General features: G+C 37.4%; 1 long non-coding RNA gene across 2 annotated transcripts; it reads left to right on the forward strand.

Moving 5' to 3' along the window:
* Positions 1-1114: 1114 nt before the first annotated feature.
* On the forward strand, positions 1115-5123 carry LOC110877604. 2 transcript variants are annotated; one of them, XR_004861870.1, is made up of 9 exons: positions 1115-1431; positions 1610-1731; positions 1954-2046; positions 2335-2460; positions 2547-2873; positions 2944-3467; positions 3575-3652; positions 3733-4027; positions 4703-5123. It is a non-coding gene; the product is annotated as an uncharacterized LOC110877604 (long non-coding RNA). The 2 variants fall into 2 exon arrangements; XR_004861871.1 differs by having other exon boundaries at positions 2609-2873.
* The last annotated feature ends 217 nt before the right edge of the window (positions 5124-5340 follow it).

The raw sequence follows: 5340 nt of genomic DNA on the forward strand, positions 1-5340 counted from the left end.
CGTTTTATGTTTCACGTAAAACTTTTTACGTTTTACGTTTCACGTAAAACTTTTTATAAAAATGGCATTTAACATTATTTATAAATAGTTAATGTTTCACAAAACTTATATCTTTCCGATTATAATATAAAGTTTTTGAACAACATGATTATTAAGTTCTATGCTTTAAAAAATATAAGTTTGGACAGCTTTTAACCGGCTTTTATTAATATGACAAGTTTGAGATAAAGCGTCCAAATTGACCCATGTGAACTTTAGCATCTATGAACTCATTGTAATAATATTGTGTTTTGTTCTGCAGGGAGTTCCTCCAAAGCATATGGTCCACCATTTCATTGAGGCTCGGATCAACCCGGCGCCGGAGATGGAGTCCGGTCATCGGCCAAGCCATCGAGAGGGAACAGGGTAACAGGTTGTGGGTGTCTGTGTTGTGTGTTTGAGAGGATGAAGCTCCTTATTTATGGGTGAAAGATAATGGAAGAAGAAGGGTTGTGGGAGTGTGTGTGCGCTCGCCGGAGGAGGAAAGCACCGGTCGGAATCCCTATTTCCGGTCACCGGTGAGATGGGAGAGAAAACAAGAAGTGTGCAGGTGAATATTATGAGTTTAGGGTTATTATTTGACAAAAAAGAAGGTCTGCAACTTTAATATGGACATTTAAAGAGGAGAGATGAGAGAGAAGAGATGATAAATGATAGATTGGACTTTTAAGGGAAATGACCAAACTACCCCTCTTTGTGATTGGTTGAGAGTGGTTCTCGCGGTTCTTACAACTGGGGATGGTTTCTATTTTAGCGGCTCTCTCTCTATATATATATATATATATATATATATATATATATATATATCTATACTACTTTAATAAGGATATGTGAAGGACAAGATGGTAATTGAACAAGGTGTTGAAAAAACACTTAATGCACAATGTACAACTGTTAAGGCACAAGAAAACACAAACCCTTTTACCCTTCAACTGATTCATCATCAACCGTCCATATTTTTCACCTTTTCACACGGATCACGATCTGAACGGCTGATATTCACTTCACACGGATCGCCCTTTCCAATCTCTTCTCTCTCACAACTCACATCTCATAACATCAGACTTTCTCTCTCTTTCTCTAGATCTAGATCTGGAGCAAACATCAATGAAATTGAAAACACGCAGTGATGAACACCGATTTGAAGAAACCCTAACTGAAGGTAACCAGCCGGAGCCGATTTTGATGTTTATAACTGGCCTTATAGGATGTTCTTGGCTTTTAAAATCGATAAACAAATCGAAGCTATTAGGATGTTCTGTTTGATTCTGTCCAAGCTGTTGATTTCAAAACATAATGTATGATGTTTTTCCCTAATTTTATCCCCAAATTTGTTATGATGGCTGTTCTTTCACTTCTGTTGCTTCAATCGCGGCTTCTCCTTCATTCCAGGTATCATACTTCTCTAAGAATCGAAAATTTTAATTTTTTTAGGGCTTTGCTGATTTCAGGCAATCTAAGGTTTTGTAAGTGGAGATTTTGGCGATCTAGGGCTTAAACAAGCTTTTTTGATTTTGGTAAGAACTGATACTTGTTTTTATTTGTTTTCCCTTTTTTTTGATTTTTGCAGAAGTTTTATGAGCATTTGTCAAGCAAGGCGCGAATAAGGCCCAGGAGTCCTTTACAATCTGCATACAATGAAGACCTTGGCCAACGGCTACAGGCAAAGCTTCTAGCTGCTGAACAGAAAAGGTAATTTTTTTCCAATTTTTTAATCAATTAATCTGGCTTTTATTGTACCAAACCAACCAAGCTAAAGTTTTTAGATTGTGATAAAAGTTGAATGCGTTCCATGTGAAGTTTAGGCCATTATCTTTTATGGGCCTACTATTTGGTAGCTTTTGTCTTGCATTCGCATCAGTTAAAGTTTAAAGGTGGAATATTTAACCCATCAAGTATAAATGGTTATTTCAGGTTGGATGTTATCGGACCAGACTGGTAGAGTAAAGAGCTTTAAACTAAGGGCTGGTCGAATTTGTGTGCATGTTGGCATGCTTTTAGCAACCTGTAAGTTAGTTGGTTGTATTTGTTTGCTCATTCTCATCACCAATTGCCTTATAACATGTAGAGGCAAGCTTGCACCCCCGGGCACCAACTATCCTTCGCTCTTGGCTCGAAGTTAAACTGGTCGGCTTGCCTCGGCTTGAAAGCTCTTAACAAGTTGTTCGAGCTCGAGCGACATCGCTCATATTTTTTTGAAAAAAAGTTTTGTATTTCTGTACACATGAATAGTATAACAACAAAATTATAATATTTCTTGCTCATATGGATAGATATGATAACTAAAATACGCAGGTGGAGAGGATTTAGGACTGTGTTGGCTTGTTCGGGTCTTGGTGAAAGCTTGGTCAACACGAAGAGCGCGGCGGGTCAAATAAGGGTCAACCGAGTCAAGTCAGATATGGGAAGGTGTGGTAGAAGGTATTTGCTTATGGTCATCTTTAGTTGCTGTTGCATTGTTTCTATCATTGTTCGTTTCTACTAACGCTACTGCTACATTTGATCAGCTGTTTAAGCCTTACTGGGTTACTGGGCTCCTGATCATTTTTTGTTCAATTCTGTCATGAAGCTCTTAAATGGCCTCTTGATCACCCGTTAACAATCAAGATGCTTCTTTTTGCTATGTCGGTGAATTGCCTTGACCCAGCTACCAGCTTTGATTTTAGCTTGTGCAAAGGACTCTAGAGAGCCTTTCGTCAACCCAATGTCATCTGATGGTAAAACGAAAGCGAATGATGCTAAATCTCAGCTACTGGCATCATTATATGGCGGCCATGGTGATCAATTGGCAACAATAGCAGCTTTTGAGTGATGGAAAAACACCAAACAAATAGGTAAATAGTAATCTGTTGTAAGTTCAATTTATATACTGACCGATGTCTGACTGATGAGAAACTTTTACAGCTGATGATAGCAATTGGCATATATGTAATCTGTTGTAAGTTTAGTTTATATACTTATTCCCTGGCGGACACTAGCTCTTATTGGTAAGTTTACGTCAAATCTCAATAGTTTCTCATGGATGTGGAAATTTTGACCCGTTTATTTACGAATGGGTTGGTTTGGGTTGCGTTTTATCTCAAACAGGTGAAATATAAATTCTAATTGTAATAATATTTTTGTGGGTTTGTAAAAAATCTGATTTTGTTGATGGGTTGGGAATCTGTTTGGATATTTTGCATGTTCTGTAAAAAACAAGATTATTAAAGAAAAAAATATATGGTTTGAGTGCAGGGCAAGAAAAGGAGAGATACAATTTGTATTGCACTTGCTGATGACACCTGTGAAGAACCAAAGATTAGGATGAGTAGGGTTGTCAGGTCAATTTTGAGGGTTAGACTTGGCGATGTGGTTTCGTTGCATCAGTATGGGAAGCGCGTTCACATCCTTCCGATTGACGATACGATTGAAGGAGTTGCTGGGAATCTGTTTGATGCTTACTTGAAACTTATGTTTAGTTTATAAGCATGTACCTTACTACGGTGCGGTTTATCGTTTATGTTCTGACAGTTGGTTTTTTTGTTTGATTTTGCAGCGTACTTTTTGGAAGCGTACCGCCCGGTGGGTGACTACTTTTTGGTAAGGGGAGAGATCATGTCGAAAATGGCTGGGGGTGAGGTTTCGTGTTGTTTTCTTGAATATTATTGTCATAAAACGACATCAGGTCGTTAATCATCTTCTGCCCGTCTTCAGGTACTCCAAGAACCGTTGGATCAAAAAAAGATAGTGCAGGTTCGACCATTAACGAACCACCAGCTTGCTTTGGCTGGACGAAGTTAAAGTTAGGAACCCCGACATAGCTCAGGGTAAAGTTCTCTGGCCAACAGCTTCCCCTGGTTAATCACGGCTAGCCACGTTGCACTCTCCTTTGCAGTAATCTTATCCTGTAAACACAAGATGGTTGACGACATAAAGAAGACGCCGTACTGGTGAATAAACAACTGGGTGGCATTAGAAGAATGGAGTAAATTTGGTGACACAAATCTTGGTATGTAATGTTCTACTTGTCTATTTAGTTTTGTTTTTCGGTTGGATGTTAAGTAGCATTGGCTCGACCAGTTTGGAGCCAAGCAAAAAGTTATTTTGACAAGTTTTATTTCAAGTATACATATATTTTTTAAAAATATTAGTACATTTTTGGGGACTTTTAATCCACATGACCTGTTATGTTTCAAGTAATTTTTTTTTTATATTTTTGTTTTGATCCATCATGAATACACCATAACCCTAATCAACCCATTAGTAAGTAAATGGGACAACATTTTCACCTAACATGTTATCTACATGAGTGAAACTAACACGTGTGTTTTCAGTAATTTTTATAGCAATAAGATTTATGGGACTCTTAATGTTCTACAATCGCGTGACCTGTGAGCTTCTTATTCACGTTGTATATAAATGTTCATTACTCCATGATCTAAAGGAATCGTTGATAATTCGGTGTTTTATTTTATGGCGAACTTGGAAGAAAACATTGCTTGATTACTCATTATCAGCCTTGAGGTGTTTTCCAGATGTGCAAGAAGCCTGCTTTAAAGCCCCAAGGCGTTTTTCCAATCGCCTCACGGCTCACGCCTTAGGCGCGGTTTCTAAAACAAAGGTTTAAATTGTTGATGACTGGTGACGTGCCGGCCTTTTACTAATTGTTTTGTTTTTTGTATAGGAATATATAAAATACATTTCCAATTTACTAATGGACGGATAGCCGACAAGTTACTAGCCATTTCCAATTTTAAAAGCGACAGGAATCCATTCAATACTTCTATAGTTACTGCCCACCTGCATCCCCAAACACAACCCATCCACGGGTTAGCGATGCTATTACAGAAGTTTGATGTGGAGCTAAAAGGATCTCCGGATTCGGTGGAACTTATCATAGAAGCAACGATTCATACAAAAAGTTAGTTTTTCTTCAAATTAAATAAGAGATCTCACACTCATTAGCAGTAAAGTTTGCTTCTTTCTCTTGTTATTAGCTTCTGATTAAATGGTGCATGTGACCTTGAGTTTATATTTGGTTTTTTCAACAATGGAACAAGTTCAATCATGTAAAACAGTTATAATTACTTAAGTTTTGTGAATTATATGTTTAAAATTAAAAAAATAAAATAACTAATATGGAGATACGAATTTGGCCAACTTGAAGAAACCGTGAAAGAATCGATAGAAGGAATCAAACAAGTTCATTATGACGATTAATGTTGAAGTTAATTTGATTTTGTGTTCTTGTTCTTTATTTGAACTTGATGAAAGGATAATCGGTGAGAGATTTATGGCATGCTATATATAGTCAAAAGTGCG

Source organism: Helianthus annuus, chromosome 7 (assembly GCF_002127325.2).
Source record: "Helianthus annuus cultivar XRQ/B chromosome 7, HanXRQr2.0-SUNRISE, whole genome shotgun sequence".
Taxonomy (NCBI): Eukaryota; Viridiplantae; Streptophyta; class Magnoliopsida; order Asterales; family Asteraceae; genus Helianthus; species Helianthus annuus.